This window comes from Lolium rigidum, chromosome 4 (assembly GCF_022539505.1).
Source record: "Lolium rigidum isolate FL_2022 chromosome 4, APGP_CSIRO_Lrig_0.1, whole genome shotgun sequence".
Lineage (NCBI taxonomy): Eukaryota > Viridiplantae > Streptophyta > Magnoliopsida > Poales > Poaceae > Lolium > Lolium rigidum.
This window is the reverse complement of record NC_061511.1, coordinates 44,482,016-44,505,261: the sequence shown is the minus strand read 5'-3', so window position 1 is coordinate 44,505,261 and position 23,246 is coordinate 44,482,016. Positions and strand designations below refer to the sequence as shown.

Here is a 23,246-nt window from a genome sequence, read left to right as displayed (position 1 = left end):
TTACACCAAAGTGGCAAAGACAGGGCCTTGGTGGCTTGGTCCTCGACGAGCCGGCCGTTGCACCAAAGTGGTAAAGGCAGGCTGTCTCCTCGGGATGGAGCATTGGGCTCAGCCTCGGCGTGATCAGCGTCCGGCCGGTTTGTCCTGTAGCTCCAGTAGCACGTTCTCCTCGTCCTTGCTGGCGGGGCCCGCGATGGTGGCATCCGATGTTCCCTTGGTTTATCTCATCGTATCCAAAGGGGCTCTCTGACTCGGAGAGGCCGGTGGCTCGGGGACCTCCGCGAGGGAGTTCCTCCTCGAGCCTGTCTTCCACTCCAGTTGCGTGTCTCCATGAGGGTTTTACGCCTCGTGGAGCCTCACTCGGGAGTAGCCTCCTCGAGCGATTGCTTCCGAGTAGCCACTATGGGCCTAGCAACCGTAGTTCCATGGCACTCTAGTTGCCAGGGGTCCCACAGTAGGGAGCTTCATCCCCATGGCCGGAGGAAAGGGTTGGGAAATCTCCCGTGGCGGAGCTTCTCAAAGATGTCATTAGGTGCACATGCCATACGACATCTTCGAGGTGCTCGCCCCGGGAAAATTTTCCCGCAAGCCCGTGAATGCCTCCATCTTCATTGTTTGTCTATTCCTATCAGCAGCCTCTTCCCTCTCCTGCAAACTTCTTCTATGGTAGGTCACAACCTCTATTTAACTAGCAAAAACAAGCCAACCAAGAAGGTAGGGAGCTTCGTCCCCATGGCCGGAGGAAAGGGTTGGAAAATCTCCCGTGGCGGAGCTTCTCGAAGATGTCGTTGGTGCACACGCCCTACAACAACTTCGAGGAGCTCGCCCCGGGAAAATTTTCCCGCAAGCCCGTGAACGCCTTCTATGGTAGGAGAGGAGAGACAAAATGAGTACGAGAAGGATGGCTTCATAAAGGTTTAATACTTTACATACAGTTACATAAAACGTAGAATACATTATTATTATACATCACCAACATAAAGGTTTAATACATTACATTAATACACATCACCAACTTCCCCATCTAGTGTTGGGGTTTTCCTCTGCGCCGTAACCATGGAGCATCTTCTTTATTTAACGGGATGATTGGGTCAGTGTTCACTGTGAAGGGTGGAATTTCATCAAACTTATTGTAATCTTCTGACATGTTTGCCTTGTCCTCCACTCCCACGATGTTTCTTTTCCCTGAAAGAACTATGTGGCGCTTTGGCTCATCGTATGATTATCCGTTTGCTTATTTTTTCTTTTTCTCGGTTTGGTAGACATGTCCTTCACATAGAAAACCCGAGCCACTTCATTGGCTAGGAAAAATGGTTCTTCTCCGTACCCAAGATTGTTGAGGTCCACTGTTGTCAGCCCGTACTGCTCATCTACCTTTACCCCAGCTCCTGTCAGCTTGACCCATTTGCACCAAAATAAAGGGACCTTAAAAGAAGGTCCATAGTCAAGTTCCCATATCTCCTCTATGTAACCATAATATGTGTCCTTTCCCCCCTTGTTGTTTGTTGCATCAAAGCGGACACCACCGTTTTGGTTGGTGCTCTTTTTATCTTGGGCGATCGTGTAAAATGTATTCCCATTTATCTCGTACCCTTGGTAAGTCAATATAGTAGAAGATGGTGACGTGGCCAACAAGTACAGCTGATCTCCATCAGTGGTGTTATTCATGAGATGTGTTTGCAACCAACCACCGAAAGTCGCCATGTGTTCAATTGTAATCCAATCCTCAGACTGCCCCGGTTTTTTGGAGCGTACAATATCCATATGTTCATTGATATACGGAGCCGCCAAGGTGGAACTTTGTAGAACGGTGTAGAGTGCTTGAGTGAAAGAATGTCCATCCATACTTATCATTGCTTTATTTCCTAGCGTGCCTTTTCCACTCAGTCTCCCCTCATGCAACGATTCTGGAACACCAATAGGCTTAAGGTCAGGAATAAAGTCAACACAAAACTCAATGACCTCCTCTCTTCCATAGCCCTTGGAGATGCTTCCTTCTGGCCTAGCATGGTTATGAACATATTTCTTTAAGACTCCCATGAACCTCTCAAAGGGGAACATATTGTGTAGAAACACAGGACCGAAAATGGAAATCTCTTCGACTAGGTGAACGAGGAGGTGCGTCATAATATTGAAGAAGGACGGTGGAAACACCAGCTCAAAACTAACAAGACACTGGACCACATCATTATGTAACCTTGGTAGACTTTCTGGATCGATTACCTTTTAAGAAATTGCATCGAGGAATTGCATCACAATGGGTACTCGAACATTGTCCGGTAGAAGCCCCCTCAATGCAACCGGAAGCAATTGCGTCATAATCACGTGGCAATCATGAGACTTTAAGTTTTGGATTTTTTTCTCTACCATCTTTATTATTCCCTTTATATTCGAGGAGAAGCCAGATGGGACCTTGATACTGCTCAGGCATTCAAAAAATATTTCCTTCTCTGCTTTGGTAAGAGCGTAGCTGGAGAAATGAAGTCCTTTATCCGTATCTTTCTCTGGATGCATGCCATCTCATTCTTTCATACGTTGCTGGTCCTGCAGTGTTTCCGGTGTATCTTTTGTCTCCCCGTAGATGCCCAGGAAGCCTAGCAGGTTCACGCAAAGATTCTTCGTCACGTGCATCACGTCAATTGAAGAGCGGACCTCTAGGACTTCCCAATAGGTAGCTCCCAAAATATAGATTTCTTCTTCCACATGGGTGCGTGTCCGGCATCGTCATTCGGAATAGATTATCCGCCACGACCCTTTCCAAAGATTAGTTGTAGATCCTTGACCATACCAAATATATCATCACCAGTCCGGTGTATAGGCTTCTCCCGGTGATTTGCCTCACCTTTGAAATGCTTGCCTTTCTTTCTTACGGGATGCCTCTTCGAAAGAAATCGACAATGCCCCAGGTACACAACCTTCTTAGATTTATCCAAATATATACTGTCAGTCTCATCTAAATAGTGTGTGCATGCACTGTATCCCTTGTTTGTTTGTCTTGAAAGGTTGCTAAGAGTAGGCCAATCATTGATGGTTACAAAAAGCAACGCTCGTAGGTCAAATGGCTCCTGTTTGTGCACATCCCACACACGTACACTTTTTTTGCCCCACAACTATAAAAGTTCTTCAACTAATGGCCTTAGGTACACATCAATGTCGTTGCCGGGTTGCTTTGGGCCTTGAATGAGCACTGGCTTCATAATTGTGGTGACCCGGCATACCACTGCATGGTGTAGTATGCAAGTCTGATATAACACCAATGAAACACCGTTCCACTAGTATTATATCGCTCAGAGTGGTACAACAGAAACATGTGCGGGTCCAAGGCATGTCTATAGAATTACAACATTGACTCTATTACATAAGAGCAGACACAGCCTCCTACTTTACAATGAGGTAAATCTGCAAATAAACTCCAGAAGAACGACTCGTAGTCTAATTCTATCACGAACTCTATTTGTAGAGTATTTGACTAGCTATAGAGGCTAAGAATAGATTCTAGCTAAGTAGGAGCTAGGTTGAGGAAGCTAGTTCCCTTCTATGGCTAAACTAGGTTTTCTCCTTGATGTATGTGGTATCTGACTCCTCTGACAGGGTCTTGTCTCTTGAAGTAGTTGTTGACTCCTCGACCTTCGAGTTGCACTGTGGATCCTTCTTCGATGCCTCCATATCTAAGCAGGGGATTTAAGAGTGGGATGAGTATGAGCGTACTCAACAAGTTCATTATAGGAAAGAGGTGTTTAATGCACTAGCTACAGCATTAGACCAGAAAGTCTAATACCAATGCAAGTTTTCATAACCATTTCTTCAAAAGGTTGCTTTTATTCGGAAGAACTATGTCCGTCGACCTTCACCGGTTTACTAGAACTTCATGGAGCTCCTTTCCGGCCGCGTTCGCAGTTCCATATCCCGGAACAGGGAGTGACGAGTCACGGTTCTTTACACTCTGCAGAGGTGTGTTGCTTTACCCATAAGAGATCTTAACCTTGGTGCCAACCGAGTCATGTTCTCGTCCACACTTCCTTTGGTGTGAGGCCTGGTATAAGGTCTAGCCAATCATGTTCCTCCGCTACCTCGAACACCCACCCTTTGTTGCATACCCCGACCCTGGGTCCTCGTCGGTCCTCTTATACCACTTAAGGATGGACCCCGACCACGACGACAGTTTGGGATCGAACCAAACTCCTTCGCCGGTAGCTGCAACCCATCATAGACCGCAATACCGTGGGGACTTTAGGCTTCCCCAGCCCACCGCTTGCACTTCGAGCGACAAGTGTCTACGGACTATGCCGTGGGGACTTAAGGCTTCCCCAGCCCACCGCTTGCCCCGACGGATACAAGTGTCTACGGTAAAGCGCATCCGTTGATGAACGAGAGGTGGAAACACTTTTGACTACTCCGTCCCACTCCGGATCTTATGGTTAACACGGGTATTACGGCACAAGAATCATCGGCGACATTTGTTGTTTAATCCTAGATGGATATAAACCCGTGCAATGGAACCTCCACCATATCAACACAATCCATGGTTCCATTGCCCACCACATAGTCATATTCATAGTTATGAAAGTAGTGGTTTTGATTTTTATGCAATAGTGATAACCATAATACTTTGCAAGTAATTTGATAAAAATACTCAAATGACATGAGCAAGTGATGAACTTGCCTTTCTTGACTGCAAGATTATGCGAGGCAAGGTCTTCGATACGCAATAACTCCAAATTCTGAAATAGCATCATCGTCCGGTAAGGACGATGTTTAAAAGATTGGCAAGGATGCAATAATGCATAAGAATGAGATGCAATCGCTCTAAGCGTGACCTAACCCCGATGATTTAGGATTAGTGAGTTGTAATGATTAGTTCAGGGTGTGTTGCACTTTTAGAGTGATTCACAGACAAGGTTCTTATTCAGGTTTGTGTGGTTTGAGAATCATAAGCAAGTGGTAAACTGTATAGTAACAATCATACATATCAAGGAATAGTAGTTGTATAATAAGTAAAGAGCAGTTGTCAATTTTAAGTCATATAGTGCATGGTTGATGATTAATTGTTATATACTTCAAAAGAATAACTTGTGAAGAACATGTTCTTTAATAAGGAACAAGTATGATAATTAGGTTTGTGAGGTTCTATGATTTTCTATGGTTCTAATTGGTTTCTGGAGTAAGTAGTAGATGGATCACAACATAGTTGGATTCATCAATAACTAGAACTTGTAGGGTTGAGTTAAGCCTAAGCATTCTAAGCAATTATTCATACAAGTTGTTGTCAAGGTTGGTTTATCTTGCTAGTGATAGCTGGCTAGGGTTTATAGGTCCTTATAAGCAGGGTTGGTGATGATTCCTTATTTTCTTCAAAAGAATAACTTTTGAAGAACATCCTTCTTAAATATTAAGAAGTATTGCAATTAAGGTTGAGGTTGTCTTGTATTAGTCATCGGATTCACTAAGTAAGGGATGGTGAGTTCCTAAATAGGATGTTAATAATTATCTCACACTAATAGGGTTTAGTGTGTTTGGGATATGATCTCAATATTAGCATGGTTGCTATTGGAGTTCATCACAATGGTGTGATGCTAGTTAAGGTTAATTAAGGATGAGATCCTTGTGATAGGAGTTAGGTTTGATTAAGATGAACACATGGGATGCTATTTAGTAATGATAGGGTTCCCATATGTTATGTGGATTTGAACAAGCATTTAGTTGCTAATTATGAATCTATGGTTACTAATGAAGTAACATGATCACATGTTACTTAGGGTTCATGATTGGGAATAATTTAGGGTTCATATGAAGTAGTGGAGCTAAAGTTCCTAATTGAATTAGGGTTTTAGGGTTTCACATGAAATGATGAATTCCTGTTTTCCTACCATATGGAACCAGGGTTTTCTAATTACTCTATAATTCTATGATTAATAACTTCAATTTAAAGTTGAAGTTATTAATAATCTGGGCATAAAAATAATATTGAATTTGGCATTTTATTATTTTTAAACAAATAATATTTAAAGTAATTATTAATTAGGGTTTAAATCCTCCTAATAAGGATTTAATAAGTTGATAGATAAGGAAATTAATTTTAATGATTTCCTTAATTACTTACTGGTTTTTAATTATTTTATGAAGTTTTACTAATTATGGAATTTTAATTGAACCCGGACTTAAAATTAAAGGCTTAATTAACAAGTATAAAATAATTAAATTTTTATTAAAAATAAAAATTTCATATTATATTTTTATTGGATAGAGTTTACCTTTTTATGAATTTTGATATCTTATTTGTATTTTTCTGAGTTTTTATAAATTTTCTACATTATTTCAAAGTTTCAGCAATTACTGGATTTTGAAATAAAACAAAAGAAATACTAAACGTACCCGGACTGAGCTACCCTTAGCCACAGACAAGTGGGCCAGTGGTCCACGCTGGCTGCCACGTAGACGTGGACCAAGTCCAAATCGAGAGAGTGGCTCGGGAGCTCACTGCCGGCGGAATTTGCCGACGATCGCCGGCGGTACAGGGTTCCTGCGGGGGTGTGTGTGTGCTTGTTGGAAAGGGGACAACGAGGTGAACCGAATGGTGGTAGCGCCGCCCCTCTATGGTCGTCGGAGCTTGGCCGGCGGCGGAACCGAGCGGCAGAGCTCGCGGTATTAATGGTGCGGTGAAGCTAGAGGACGCAATTGAGCAGGATAGGCATGCGACGAGATTCAGGGGCTCACCAGGAGCACGCAGGGCTTGATGGCGTCGTCAATGGCGGTCGGCATCGCCGGAATTGCTCACTCCCGGCGTCGGGGAAGACGATCCTGTCGGCGACGTTCTGGCATGCCCCAGCTCGATTCCTTGCGCAGGTTGGGCAAGTCGAGGACGGCGAACGCGATGGCCTCCACGGCGAGGCCTAGGGAGGTCTCCATCGCCGGCGAGGTTGAACGGCCGATGACTAGGGTTTCGGTATTGAGAAGAAAATCGAGCGAGAGGGGAAAGGATTCGGGCCAGTGTTCGTCGTGGTGCTTTTTATACGGCTCAAGGGCGAGCCTCGTCACGTCGTCGAGGCAGGAGAGACCGCCAGCGACGAGGGAAAGATGGGCACGCCGTCGTGCTGTCGTCCTGCGAGACGAAGGGATGAGGATGAGCTCGTTCTTTTATTTTGTTGCCGAAGGGGTACTTGTGCTAGCGTTGGGCTGCGGCTGCTGGACTGGGCCTGGCTTCTGGTGGGCTGTGTTGGTGGGCTTGGCCGAACAGGTAAGGTCCAGGTAAGCTTCTTTCTTTTATTTTGTTTTCTGTTTTCTTTCTTATTTTTCTGTTTTGAATTCTGCTTTTAAAATTCAAAATTGAATCCTATTTATACCTTGCAGGATTTTAAATGTGTGAATCCCTTTGGAGTTTACAAACATACTATTGTAAATATAAGAGCTGTAAAATATTTCTTATGTGTAGTGACACCCTTGTTTATTAAATGTTAATAGAGATGGAAAATGGGCAATTATATAGTCCTAATTGCCAATACCAATTTAGGTAATCCAAACTATTTCTCAAGAGGTTCTTCTAAGTACCTATTGATAGTTAAGTTTTTATATTTATCTTTTGTTACATTGTATTAAACAATTTACAAGGCATAGCTTAATATCAAGTTTCTTATTTGAGCATATGATCTCATAACATTATTTCATGTGCTCATGGTGGTTTTTGCGTTGGAGAATTGTTTAAGGTTATTTTAAAGTATTATTGTCATCTTTTAAACCCTTAGTTTAATATGGTTAAGGTGGATCTCATCTCTCTCATGAGACTTCTATTTATATGAAAACACTAGTTAGTTGCACCCACATAGGCATGGCTTGTGAGATATGTTAATTTGCTATCTTGTTTCATTTCAGAGTTGGTTAAATAGTTCCCTTGCTCATATCTGAGCTTAAGCATGGTTTTAAGTTTATACTAGCAATCCCCATGTGTTGCACAGACTAGGGTTGAGATATGATGCTAGGTTGTAGAATTGAGATGATACTATCTTGTATTTGCTAGGGTTTAATCTCCCCTAACCAAAATAAGGTGGTTACTTACTTTAATTATTATTGTTCTCATTTAGTTGTTAAGGATCTGAGAAGTGATTCTATCTTATTCCTATAGGCTTGTTTTATATCCTTAATCTATTATTAAAGTAACTAAAGTGATTGTGGTTCTTTTTATAGTTAACTTTGGTCGTATTGGTGGATGGTTTCTCACCATACAAAGTATAGAGTTTGACTCTAAGGTTTTCTTATGTTCTTTAATGGAGGAATAGGTAGAATATAAATGTGGTAGGATTCTACTTATGATCACCAAGTGATTTATAAGTTAGGGTTGAGATATGGCCTAGGGTTTCTTACTAGTGATCTCCCTATAATTTCATGTGGAAATGGGATCTACTTATACTAGTAGAGTTAAACTTATCCTCACATATCTCCAAGGCATGATCATATATTATATATGATCATCTTGTTCTTAATATCTTAACTTCAAATTCTTAGGGTTTATGATCATTACACAATTTATAATGATCAAGGTTGGACTTCCTAAGATTTCTCTCCTTGAATGGGTTTCTCACTCTCAAGATCAAGTGTTGTCTTCATCAATTCACTATATCTACTTTCTTTTATAGTTTCTTGAATGGGCATAGTTATGGTTGTCTCAATTATCTTGAGTATAACACCATAGGTTGAGCTTTCTTATTTAAGAATGGTTATACTAAGGTTTATGGTGTACTCCTAATATCTCCTTAGGTATCTAGGCTAAGGTTTCATTTGTCTAGCTTAATTGGGGTTAGTCTCTTCCTCACCTTATCAATTCAGGGGTATGGTATTATTCCATGTGATATTAGGTTATCCCACCACTCCAAGATAAAATGGTTAATATCCTAATACTTCAGTTCCAATTTTGTCCTTTATTCTTTAAATAGGTAAATCTAATATTGGTATGAGTGGTCTCTCTCTCATTTGGGAAGGACTTTAATACTAACCTGAGTTTAGGTTCCATAGAGATTGGTGTGATCATCAATATCTATGTTTAACATAAATGGTTTCTCTCTCTAAGAAATATCTTGAATAAGATCCTAAGGTTCCAATTAAAGATGATGATTTGAATACTTGGATGTATATCCAAGGTTTAACTCAAGGTTTGTTAATGCTTCTCTAATAATTATAATAGAACTCTCACCTCTCTAGGTTTGATGCTTAACTATTTGGAATAGAGAAGAATATATATTTCTTGGGTTGATCTCCTTGTCATGTTTCCAAGTTTGGAGTAGAATGAATACCATGAGGTTCATGGTAGGATCATGGATTAGTTTAAGACATGGAAAAGATAAGTGAAGAATAGTTTCTTCATTCATTGTTACTTGATTTACAAGTAGTTGTATATTCATATGCTATGGCAAGACTTAACTTATTATAATCTTTTATAAGATCAAGCAATTGATCATTGGGGTAAAGTGTTGTTGTGTTGATTATTAGTTCCATTTGATCTAACCCCTTAGATCAAATAATCTCTACCCAAAACAAAGTTTTAGCAAAGTCACATTGAGGCTTGTAGCGCTTGACTTGATGAGCTACTTCAATTCCACCAAGGTCAAGTGAAACTTCAGTGCATCGTGATCTGTTTTACTTTAAAGCGCGAAAATTCCCCAGATTTTCTATGCATGAATGCAATGCACACATCCGTTTCCTCTATTTTTGTAACCCCAATACCTGGGATATTACAGTCTCTACCCCTTAAACTAAACTTCGTCCTCGAAGTTTGAACTCTCTCACATTTCCGGAGTGTGGATCTGACTTGTGCAGACTACAACTTCTCTCGAACTCCATGGTGATCTCATTAGATATAATTGAATATATCCCTTGTCCAGATTCTTCCTGGAATCCAATATTGTCTGTCTCTGAGCCATGGCTTCTTACTTCAATTCCATGATTTCTTTCAATATCATAATCTTGTTTCCTTTCTCATTGAAGATTCAATGATTGGAACTTCTTCTAGTGCTGTTAGTCTTAACTTGAAGACTAATTTGATAATAAACTCCTAATTGATAAATAGGTCTTTGTTTTCCCTTACTACCAGAACTGCAATAATGGTACTTGGTAAGGTACTTACCATGGAAATGGTCGTGATGGTTTATTTCCCTAAGAATGGATTAGACTCATTTAGTCCATCCAATCATGGTTTATAGTTGATACTTATAACTATTTTGGTTTATTTAGGTTCCATGAAAGGAATCATTCAATTAGTCTGTGGTTCTGGTATGGTCAAACTTCTTCAATCTTTGGCCATCATGAACTGTATTTGGTCTATGGTAGTTTCTTCGTCCAACTTCTTTATGCTTAACTTACTTGAGCTTTCGTACTTCTGAGTAAATATTACTCACTTTCTCAAGTTATAGTCCACTTCTTACTTCCTCGAGGTATGAACCTCGGCTTCTGGTCTGACATCATTCTAGAAGTAGTGTCCGACAATCTTATGAAAATAAGATCGAACTTCCTCTCAGTTCAGACCTTCTTCAACTTTCTTGCTCAAAATATTGAGTTATTGTACATCCAACTCCATCTTTACTCTACCCCTTGGATTTTTTTTATGGTCTCCAACTCCTTTTCTTCCAACCATTAGACTTATGGTTAGAATATTGGTCTGGGTCTAACTTATGGTTTATACTTTTCTAAAAGTCTCACGAAGACTGTTTGTGGTGTATCCACTCAATTGTGGACATCTTGAATCCTTCTGCGAAGTGATTATAGGTCATCGTTATTTGGCTGACAAAATTTTATTTGTTCATAACTTCTTGCTACAAATAATCCAATTATAGACTACTTGATACCAATTGTGGCTATTTGTTATCTAAAAGTATCTCTATTGTAGGTTTTGACCAATTGGTCGGGACATCTTCTACTTTATCTCGTAGTATTGATCTTCTACCACAACTGTGGTCTTCTGATACCAACTATGGTCTTCTTATATCTGCTATGGTTTCATATGCCATCTTCCTTCCTTCAGGGTTTATGTTGCAAGAAAACCACTATGAATATAGTATCCAAAGTGATTTCCCATGCATTCCCTTTTCCATAATGACTATGGTTCTACTTCTACTTCTCCATAATCATCATATTTCTCACCTTCATGCTTCTTATGTACAAAAGTACTCCTCTGTTGAGGTAAAGCATGAGTTTTGATTGTACTTCCTTCAGAGTATTGTGGTTGCTTCCCACAATTTTACTTCCTTTTTCTGATGAACCTTCATCTTGTCTTCGGTATCTTCCAGAATTCGTCGCTTCCTCACACGAGTACTATTACCCTCTAGATCTATAACATCAAGTAAGGACTTGATATTGCAACATGCTTTTGCATATCAACGTCAAACTTCATGTATGGATCTAGTCAAACAATGAAAATCCAATAAAATCCAAGAAGATTCAGCTTTGTGTTTATAGTACACACCATCATAAGCCTGAATATAATAGTTGAGTATGACGTCTCTAAACATCAGGCTGAGATGTGTAGTATATAACACCACATAATAAAGGTTTGGATCGTGATACTTAGCACGGATATATGGGATTCTACTAATTGTCTCACATTTACCTTAATTGCATATTTGCAATGAGATAAACTGGAAACAAAGTGGTCTAGGATAGTTAAGGTTAACCTAATTTTTGTTTGGAAGTACTAACAAAGTATTATACCATATATAAGTGCTATTGAAGAGTATTCTGTGGGCTACTCTAAACACATAACTATTGGAATGTAGCTCCTATACTTTCAAGTGTTACTACCATAAAACTATGGTCATGATGTGCTTGGCACACTTCCCATGGTTTTGGAACATAATTCTTGCACTATTGTTTAACACTTGGCTTCTTATTGTACTCCTCCTAAGTATTTATGATGTTCTAATCCATCACATTACGATTCACAGATGAATCATATATGATTACTATCCCTACCATGTAAGTGGACATATTTTTATTCCTATCACTCTTCCTTATTTCCCATGATTGACTCATCATGGTCTATACTACCTCATATGACTCATATTTCTCACTTACTATCGATTGTTTCACATGTCTGGAGAATTTTTCTTACTCATTACTTAACTTGGTCTATATCTTTTATTAGGATATCTTCCTTTGATCCTTATCTTTCTCACTTGATATCACTCCTATTACCGTTTTGGATAACTCTTACTTAATCATAACATATGTTGGTACACCTCTTCCAATAGGATATGTTCCTTATGGTTGTATCCTCTCTTTGGACTACCATGTATTGTATACCAACTGTGATCTACTCATCTATTGTTTTAAGGACTTAATGGTATGCTACATACTTGGAATTAGCTAACTATCTTTACTTAGAAAAGATAGGTTGAAAAAGGTTGACTCAAGTGTGTCAGGATTATTCTCAAGTGAATATCCATCTCAAGTCATAAAAATTATTTGGTTTACCTAGGACCACTTCCTACAGACACTACCAATCCTATAGGTCTCCTTTAAAGGGTTTTAATCCTAGGGTCAAAGCATTTGCTCTGATACCAACTGTGGTGACCCGGCATACCACTGCATGGTGTAGTATGCAAGTCTGATATAACACCAATGAAACACCGTTCCACTAGTATTATATCGCTCAGAGTGGTACAACAGAAACATGTGCGGGTCCAAGGCATGTCTATAGAATTACAACATTGACTCTATTACATAAGAGCAGCACAGCCTCCTACTTTACAATGAGGTAAATCTGCAAATAAACTCCAGAAGAACGACTCGTAGTCTAATTCTATCACGAACTCTATTTGTAGAGTATTTGACTAGCTATAGAGGCTAAGAATAGATTCTAGCTAAGTAGGAGCTAGGTTGAGGAAGCTAGTTCCCTTCTATGGCTAAACTAGGTTTTCTCCTTGATGTATGTGGTATCTGACTCCTCTGACAGGGTCTTGTCTCTTGAAGTAGTTGTTGACTCCTCGACCTTCGAGTTGCACTGTGGATCCTTCTTCGATGCCTCCATATCTAAGCGGGGATTTAAGAGTGGGATGAGTACGAGCGTACTCAACAAGTTCATTATAGGAAAGAGGTGTTTAATGCACTAGCTACGACATTAGACCGGAAAGTCTAATACCAATGCAAGTTTTCATAACCATTTCTTCAAAAGGTTGCTTTTATTCGGAAGAACTATGTCCGTCGGCCTTCACCGGTTTACTAGAACTTCATGGAGCTCCTTTCCGGCCGCGTTCGCGAGTTCCATATCCCGGAACGGGGAGTGACGAGTCACGGTTCTTTACACTCGCGAGAGGTGTGTTGCTTTACCCATAAGAGATCTTAACCTTGGTGCCAACCGAGTCATGTTCTCGTCCACACTTCCTTTGGTGTGAGGCCCGGTATAAGGTCTAGCCAATCATGTTCCTCCGCTACCTCGAACACCCACCCTTTGTTGCATACCCCGACCACGGGTCCTCGTCGGTCCTCTTATACCACTTAAGGATGGACCCCGACCACGACGACGGTTTGGGATCGAACCAAACTCCTTCGCCGGTAGTCGCAACCCATCATAGACCGCAATACCGTGGGGACTTTAGGCTTCCCCAGCCCACCGCTTGCACTTCGAGCGACAAGTGTCTACGGACTATGCCGTGCGGACTTAAGGCTTCCCCAGCCCACCGCTTGCCCCGACAGATACAAGTGTCTACGGTAAAGCGCATCCGTTGATGAACGAGAGGTGGAAACACTTTTGACTACTCCGTCCCACTCCGGATCTTATGGTTAACACGGGTATTACGGCACAAGAATCACTCGGCGACATTTGTTGTTTAATCCTAGATGGATATAAACCCGTGCAATGGAACCTCCACCATATCAACACAATCCATGGTTCCATTGCCCACCACATAGTCATATTCATAGTTATGAAAGTAGTGGTTTTGATTTTTATGCAATAGTGATAACCATAATACTTTGCAAGTAATTTGATAAAAATACTCAAATGACATGAGCAAGTGATGAACTTGCCTTTCTTGACTGCAAGATTATGCAGGCAAGGTCTTCGATACACAATAACTCCAAATTCGAAATAGCATCATCGTCCGGTAAGGACGATGTTTAAAAGATTGGCAAGGATGCAATAATGCATAAGAATGAGATGCAATCGCTCTAAGCGTGACCTAACCCCGATGATTTAGGATTAGTGAGTTGTAATGATTAGTTCGGGGTGTGTTGCACTTTTAGAGTGATTCACGAGACAAGGTTCTTATTCGGGTTTGTGTGGTTTGAGAATCATAAGCAAGTGGTAAAGCTGTATAGTAACAATCATACATATCAAGGAATAGTAGTTGTATAATAAGTAAAGAGCAGTTGTCAATTTTAAGTCATATAGTGCATGGTTGATGATTAATTGTTATATACTTCAAAAGAATAACTTGTGAAGAACATGTTCTTTAATAAGGAACAAGTATGATAATTAGGTTTGTGAGGTTCTATGATTTTCTATGGTTCTAATTGGTTTCTGGAGTAAGTAGTAGATGGATCACAACATAGTTGGATTCATCAATAACTAGAACTTGTAGGGTTGAGTTAAGCCTAAGCATTCTAAGCAATTATTCATACAAGTTGTTGTCAAGGTTGGTTTATCTTGCTAGTGATAGGCGGCTAGGGTTTATAGGTCCTTATAAGCAGGGTTGGTGATGATTCCTTATTTTCTTCAAAAGAATAACTTTTGAAGAACATCCTTCTTAAATATTAAGAAGTATTGCAATTAAGGTTGAGGTTGTCTTGTATTAGTCATCGGATTCACTAAGTAAGGGATGGTGAGTTCCTAAATAGGATGTTAATAATTATCTCACACTAATAGGGTTTAGTGTGTTTGGGATATGATCTCAATATTAGCATGGTTGCTATTGGAGTTCATCACAATGGTGTGATGCTAGTTAAGGTTAATTAAGGATGAGATCCTTGTGATAGGAGTTAGGTTTGATTAAGATGAACACATGGGATGCTATTTAGTAATGATAGGGTTCCCATATGTTATGTGGATTTGAACAAGCATTTAGTTGCTAATTATGAATCTATGGTTACTAATGAAGTAACATGATCACATGTTACTTAGGGTTCATGATTGGGAATAATTTAGGGTTCATATGAAGTAGTGGAGCTAAAGTTCCTAATTGAATTAGGGTTTTAGGGTTTCACATGAAATGATGAATTCCTGTTTTCCTACCATATGGAACCAGGGTTTTCTAATTACTCTATAATTCTATGATTAATAACTTCAATTTAAAGTTGAAGTTATTAATAATCTGAGCATAAAAATAATATTGAATTTGGCATTTTATTATTTTTAAACAAATAATATTTAAAGTAATTATTAATTAGGGTTTAAATCCTCCTAATAAGGATTTAATAAGTTGATAGATAAGGAAATTAATTTTAATGATTTCCTTAATTACTTACTGGTTTTTAATTATTTTATGAAGTTTTACTAATTATGGAATTTTAATTGAACCCGGACTTAAAATTAAAGGCTTAATTAACAAGTATAAAATAATTAAATTTTTATTAAAAATAAAAATTTCATATTATATTTTTATTGGATAGAGTTTACCTTTTTATGAATTTTGATATCTTATTTGTATTTTTCTGAGTTTTTATAAATTTTCTACATTATTTCAAAGTTTCAGCAATTACTGGATTTTGAAATAAAACAAAAGAAATACTAAACGTACCCGGACTGAGCTACCCTTAGCCACAGACAAGTGGGCCAGTGGTCCACGCTGGCTGCCACGTAGACGTGGACCAAGTCCAAATCGAGAGAGTGGCTCGGGAGCTCACTGCCGGCGGAATTTGCCGACGATCGTCGGCGGTACAGGGTTCCTGCGGGGGTGTGTGTGTGCTTGTTGGAAAGGGGACAACGAGGTGAACCGAATGGTGGTAGCGCCGCCCCTCTATGGTCGTCGGAGCTTGGCCGGCGGCGGAACCGAGCGGCAGAGCTCGCGGTATTAATGGTGCGGTGAAGCTAAAGGACGCAATTGAGCAGGATAGGCATGCGACGAGATTCAGGGGCTCACCAGGAGCACGCGAGGGCTTGACGGCGTCGTCAATGGCGGTCGGCATCGCCGGAGTTGCTCACTCCCGGCGTCGGGGAAGACGATCCTGTCGGCGACGTTCGGCATGCCCCAGCTCGATTCCTTGCGCAGGTTGGGCAAGTCGAGGACGGCGAACGCGATGGCCTCCACGGCGAGGCCTAGGGAGGTCTCCATCGCCGGCGAGGTTGAACGGCCGATGACTAGGGTTTCGGTATTGAGAAGAAAATCGAGCAGAGGGGGAAAGGATTCGGGCCAGTGTTCGTCGTGGTGCTTTTATACGGCTCAAGGGCGAGCCTCGTCACGTCGTCGAGGCAGGAGAGACCGCCAGCGACGAGGGAAAGATGGGCACGCCGTCGTGCTGTCGTCCTGCGAGACGAAGGGATGAGGATGAGCTCGTTCTTTTATTTTGTTGCCGAAGGGGTACTTGGGCTAGCGTTGGGCTGCGGCCTGCCGGACTCGGGCCCGGCTTACGGTGGGCTGTGTTGGTGGGCTTGGCCGAGCAGTAAGGTCCAGGTAAGCTTCTTTCTTTTATTTTGTTTTCTCGTTTTCTTTCTTATTTTTCTCGTTTTGAATTCTCGCTTTTAAAATTCAAAATTGAATCCTATTTATACCTTGCAGGATTTTAAATGTGTGAATCCCTTTGGAGTTTACAAACATACTATTGTAAATATAAGAGCTGTAAAATATTTCTTATGTGTAGTGACACCCTTGTTTATTAAATGTTAATAGAGATGGAAAATGGGCAATTATATAGTCCTAATTGCCAATACCAATTTAGGTAATCCAAACTATTTCTCAAGAGGTTCTTCTAAGTACCTATTGATAGTTAAGTTTTTATATTTATCTTTTGTTACATTGTATTAAACAATTTACAAGGCATAGCTTAATATCAAGTTTCTTATTTGAGCATATGATCTCATAACATTATTTCATGTGCTCATGGTGGTTTTTGCGTTGGAGAATTGTTTAAGGTTATTTTAAAGTATTATTGTCATCTTTTAAACCCTTAGTTTAATATGGTTAAGGTGGATCTCATCTCTCTCATGAGACTTCTATTTATATGAAAACACTAGTTAGTTGCACCCACATAGGCATGGCTTGTGAGATATGTTAATTTGCTATCTTGTTTCATTTCGAGTTGGTTAAATAGTTCCCTTGCTCATATCTGAGCTTAAGCATGGTTTTAAGTTTATACTAGCAATCCCCATGTGTTGCACAGACTAGGGTTGAGATATGATGCTAGGTTGTAGAATTGAGATGATACTATCTTGTATTTGCTAGGGTTTAATCTCCCCTAACCAAAATAAGGTGGTTACTTACTTTAATTATTATTGTTCTCATTTAGTTGTTAAGGATCTGAGAAGTGATTCTATCTTATTCCTATAGGCTTGTTTTATATCCTTAATCTATTATTAAAGTAACTAAAGTGATTGTGGTTCTTTTTATAGTTAACTTTGGTCGTATTGGTGGATGGTTTCTCACCATACAAAGTATAGAGTTTGACTCTAAGGTTTTCTTATGTTCTTTAATGGAGGAATAGGTAGAATATAAATGTGGTAGGATTCTACTTATGATCACCAAGTGATTTATAAGTTAGGGTTGAGATATGGCCTAGGGTTTCTTACTAGTGATCTCCCTATAATTTCATGTGGAAATGGGATCTACTTATACTAGTAGAGTTAAACTTATCCTCACATATCTCCAAGGCATGATCATATATTATATATGATCATCTTGTTCTTAATATCTTAACTTCAAATTCTTAGGGTTTATGATCATTACACAATTTATAATGATCAAGGTTGGACTTCCTAAGATTTCTCTCCTTGAATGGGTTTCTCACTCTCAAGATCAAGTGTTGTCTTCATCAATTCACTATATCTACTTTCTTTTATAGTTTCTTGAATGGGCATAGTTATGGTTGTCTCAATTATCTTGAGTATAACACCATAGGTTGAGCTTTCTTATTTAAGAATGGTTATACTAAGGTTTATGGTGTACTCCTAATATCTCCTTAGGTATCTAGGCTAAGGTTTCATTTGTCTAGCTTAATTGGGGTTAGTCTCTTCCTCACCTTATCAATTCAGGGGTATGGTATTATTCCATGTGATATTAGGTTATCCCACCACTCCAAGATAAAATGGTTAATATCCTAATACTTCGGTTCCAATTTTGTCCTTTATTCTTTAAATAGGTAAATCTAATATTGGTATGAGTGGTCTCTCTCTCATTTGGGAAGGACTTTAATACTAACCTGAGTTTAGGTTCCATAGAGATTGGTGTGATCATCAATATCTATGTTTAACATAAATGGTTTCTCTCTCTAAGAAATATCTTGAATAAGATCCTAAGGTTCCAATTAAAGATGATGATTTGAATACTTGGATGTATATCCAAGGTTTAACTCAAGGTTTGTTAATGCTTCTCTAATAATTATAATAGAACTCTCACCTCTCTAGGTTTGATGCTTAACTATTTGGAATAGAGAAGAATATATATTTCTTGGGTTGATCTCCTTGTCATGTTTCCAAGTTTGGAGTAGAATGAATACCATGAGGTTCATGGTAGGATCATGGATTAGTTTAAGACATGGAAAAGATAAGTGAAGAATAGTTTCTTCATTCATTGTTACTTGATTTACAAGTAGTTGTATATTCATATGCTATGGCAAGACTTAACTTATTATAATCTTTTATAAGATCAAGCAATTGATCATTGGGGTAAAGTGTTGTTGTGTTGATTATTAGTTCCATTTGATCTAACCCCTTAGATCAAATAATCTCTACCCAAAACAAAGTTTTAGCAAAGTCACATTGAGGCTTGTAGCGCTTGACTTGATGAGCTACTTCAATTCCACCAAGGTCAAGTGAAACTTCAGGTACTGTGACTGTTTTACTTTAAAGCGCGAAAATTCCCCAGATTTTCTATGCATGAATGCAATGCACACATCTGTTTCCTCTATTTTTGTAACCCCAATACCTCGGATATTACAATAATGAACTTCCGCTTCATGCACAACCAAGGAGGAAGGTTATAGATACATAGAGTTACAGGCCAGGTGCTATGACTGCAGCTCTGCTCCCCGAAAGGATTCATGCCATCTGTACTTAGACTAAACCTTAAGTTCCTTGCGTCATCTGCAAAGTCCGGGAAAACTCTGTCAATTTTTCTCCACTGTGACCCATCAGCGGGGTGTCTCAACATCTCATCTTTCTTACGGTCTTCTTTGTGCCATCGCAACAAGTTCGCATGCTCTTTGTTTTTGAACAAACGTTTCAACCGTGGTATTATAGGAGCATACCACATCACCTTGGCAGGAACCCTCTTCCTTGGGCGCTCGCCCTCAACATCACCAGGATCATCTCGTCTGATCTTATACCACAATGCAGTGCATACCGGGCATGCATCCAAATTCTCGTACTCCTCACCACGGTAGAGGATGCAGTCATTAATGCATGAATGTATCTTCTGCACGTCTAATCCTAGAAGGCAGACAACCTTCTTCGCTTCGTACGTACTGGCGGGCAATTCGTTACCCCTTGCAAGCTGCTTCTTCATTATTTTTAGCAACTTTTCAAATCCCGAGTCAGTCACACCATTCTCTGCCTTCCATTGCAACAATTCCAGTGTGCTACCGAGCTTATTCTGGCCATCTTCGCAATTTGGGTACAACAATTTGTTGTGATCCTCTAACATCTGCTCGAACATCAACCTCTCATTTTCAGTTTCGCAGTTTCTCTTTGCATCAGCAATGGCCCGACCAAGATCATCAGCAGACTCATCTAATGCCTCCTGATCATATGCTTCCCCCGTTGCAGTATCACCGTATTCAGGGAACATGGGATAGTTGCCATCACCCCCCTCTTCTTCATTGTATTCCATCATAACCCCTCTTTCTCCGTGCTTGGTCCAACAATTATAGCTGGGCATGAAACCTGACTGAAGCAGGTGGGTGTGAAGGGTTGTCGTGGAAGAGTAATCCTTCTGATTCCGACAGACAACACGTGGACAACACATAAAACCTTCCTCTTTGTTTTCCTCACCCACACGGAGAAAATAACGCAGCCCCGTAATGAACTCGTTACTGCATCGGTCAACGTACATCCATTGCCGGATCATCTGCATTATATAATTAAGTACATCAAAAGCCATTACAGAACATCATGAATAGATAAACAATGTACATCGATACATGCATTTTATCAATGACGGATGAAAGGATAAAGTTGTTAACCTCGATCGAGAAGGAGGAAAAAAGGAGAAAGCTTAAGTGTGGCTCGGGCACTTCATAGGCATTTCATCGAGCACCTCTTGTGCATAAGAATGGAAAAGCAAAGCAACATACACCTCCTGTGCTAAGAAGGGAAAAAAGCTAGTGTGGATCACAAGGGCAGGGCATGGGGTATATATATAGAGATGGACCTTTAGTCCCGGTTGGTGTCTCCAACCAGGACTAAAGGCGCTCGAGGCCAGTCTCCCCAGCCGCACCACCTTTAGTCCCGGTTGGATACACCAACCGGGACTAAAGGTCCCTTCCTAACCGGGACTAGAGGTGGCCGTACCCCCTGTGCGCCCCTAGCCGTTGGAACCGGGACTAGTGCTAACATTAGTCCCGGTTCCAAGTGCAACCGGGACAAATGCTCCTGGCAGGTCTGAACATTAGACCTATTTTCTACTAGTGAAAGGATAACTTTGAATTTCATTCGCATTTCCTTATATCTTATAAATATGAAAGAAATTTAACTAAATTTAAAGTAAAAAACCAAATCTAATAGTTGTCCTAGCCGTCGTCGCGGCGGGTGCGGTAGAACCACAAGTGGGCGGCGGCGTTTGGTTCATTGTCTTTGACGATGTCGCTAGGGCCGGCACCGCTGGTGCTCACACCGCCACCTCCTTCTATGCTGCCGCTCGTTCCCGCTGCGTCATTGTCGCGTGTGAGGTCGAGGAGGTTCCCCGTATCCTCCGCCGACCAGAGGAGGCCAACAGACAGTGGTGCCACCATCGTGCGGTGGTTGTTCGGCAAGTTGGCGAGGGCCCACGCTAGCCCTGGCATGTCATCGGGGTCCTCGATAGTGGCAGCAAGGCAACCCGCCACGTGGACTCCTCTTATAGGGTGGATGCGGGCTTCTTCTTTGGTGCCTCCTCCCTCGGCCGACGGAAGCAAATGTGGTCGCGAGGCGGCAAAGGCTGCCGCGCCGACTTGCGGATGACGATGCCGCCGGTGCGGTGGTGGCTCCTGGGAGGAGAGGGTGTATCCTCTTTCACCTCGTGCTTCGGAGTGCGGGGCATCGAGGAGGAAGATCGCGGCGCCAAGGACGAAGATCACGGCGCCGAGGATGAAGACCGTGAGGACAATAACACCGAGGTCGTCCTCCTCGGAGCCCATGGCGGATGCGAGGGCGGTGGTGTTGGAGATATGCCCGAGAGGCAATAATAAAATAGTTATTGTTATATCTTAATGTTCATGATAAATGTTTACACTCCATGCTATAATTGTATTAACCGGAAACATTGATACATGTGTGTTGTGTAAACAACCAAACTCCCTAGTAAGCCTCTCATTTAACTAGCTTGTTGATTAATAGATGATCATGGTTTCCTGATCATGAACATCGGATGTTATTAATAACAAGATCATATCATTAGGTGAATGATGTGATGGACACATCCATAGTAAGCATAGCATAAGATCAAGTCATTAAGTTCAACTTGCTATAAGCTTTCGATACATAGTTACCTAAGTCCTTCGACCATGAGATCATGTAAATCACTTACACCGGAAGGATGCTTTGATTACATCAAACGCCACTGCGTAAATGGGTGGTTATAAAGATGGGATTAAGTATTCGGAAAGTGTGAGTTGAGGCATATGGATCAAGAGTGGGATTTGTCCATCCCGATGACGGATAGATATACTCTAGGCCCTCTCGGTGGAATGTCGTCTGATTAGCTTGCAAGCATGTGATTAAGATCACAAGAGATGACATACCACGGTACGAGTAAAGAGTACTTGTCGGTAACGAGGTTGAACTAGGTATGGAGATACCGGTGATCGAACCTCGGACAAGTAAAATATCGCGTGACAAAGGGAATCGGCATCGTATGTAAATGGTTCATTCGATCACTAAGTTATCGTTGAATGTGTGGGAGCCATTATGGATCTCCAGATCCCGCTATTGGTTATTGGTCGGAGAGGAGTCTCGACCATGTCTGCATAGTTCACGAACCGTAGGGTGACACACTTAAGGTTTGATGTCGTTTTAAGTAGATATGGAATATGGAATGGAGTTCGAATGTTGTTCGGAGTCTCGGATGGGATCCAGGACATCACAAGGTGGTCCGGAGAATAAGATTCATATATAGGAAGTCACTTTCCAAGTTTGGAAAATGATCCGGTGCATTTATGGAAAGCGCTAGAATGTTCTAGAACCTTCTGGAAGAAATCACCATGGAAGGCGGAGTCCCGGTTGGACTCCACCAACCCTAACTTGCCAACCAAGTGGGAGGGTGGAGTCCATGGTGGAGTCCACCACCCTTGGCCGGCCAACAAGGAGGGAAGGGGAGAGTCCCTGTCCCTCTAGGTTTCGTCCATAAGGCAGTTTTTGAATTGGGGTCTTATTCGAAGAATTTGGGCAAACCCTTGGGGTTCCACCTATATAATGAGGAGGAGAGGGAGGGGGCTGCCCTAGACTTGGCCGCACCACCTAGGGCTCCCCTGGCCGGCGCCCTAGCCCCCCATCTCTCCCAAACCCTAGCCTCTCTCCTCCTCCATCTTCTCCCACAGCGCTTAGGCGAAGCCCTGCCGGAGATCTCCACCACCACCGACACCACGCCATCGTGCTGTCGGGATTCCGAGGAGGATCTACTACATCCGCTGCCCGCTGGAACGGGGAGAAGGACGTCATCATCAACACCGAACGTGTGACCGAGTACGGAGGTGCTGCCCGATTGTGGCACCATCAAGATCTTCTACGCGCTTTTGGAAGCGGCAAGTGATCGACTACATCAACAACGAGATCTAATCTCGTAGGCTTTGGAAATCTTCGAGGGTTAGTCTCATGATCTTCTCGTTGCTACCATCTACTAGATTGGATCTTGGCTTGTTATTCGTTCTTGCGGTAGGAAATTTTTTGTTTTCTATGCTACGAATCCCATCAGGTGGAGCCTGTA

At 41.2% G+C, this 23,246-nt stretch overlaps 1 pseudogene; it reads right to left on the bottom strand.

The window, feature by feature from the left end:
- Positions 1 to 1,024: 1,024 nt before the first annotated feature.
- LOC124646973 lies at positions 1,025 to 20,228 on the bottom strand (annotated as a pseudogene).
- Positions 20,229 to 23,246: the final 3,018 nt, after the last annotated feature.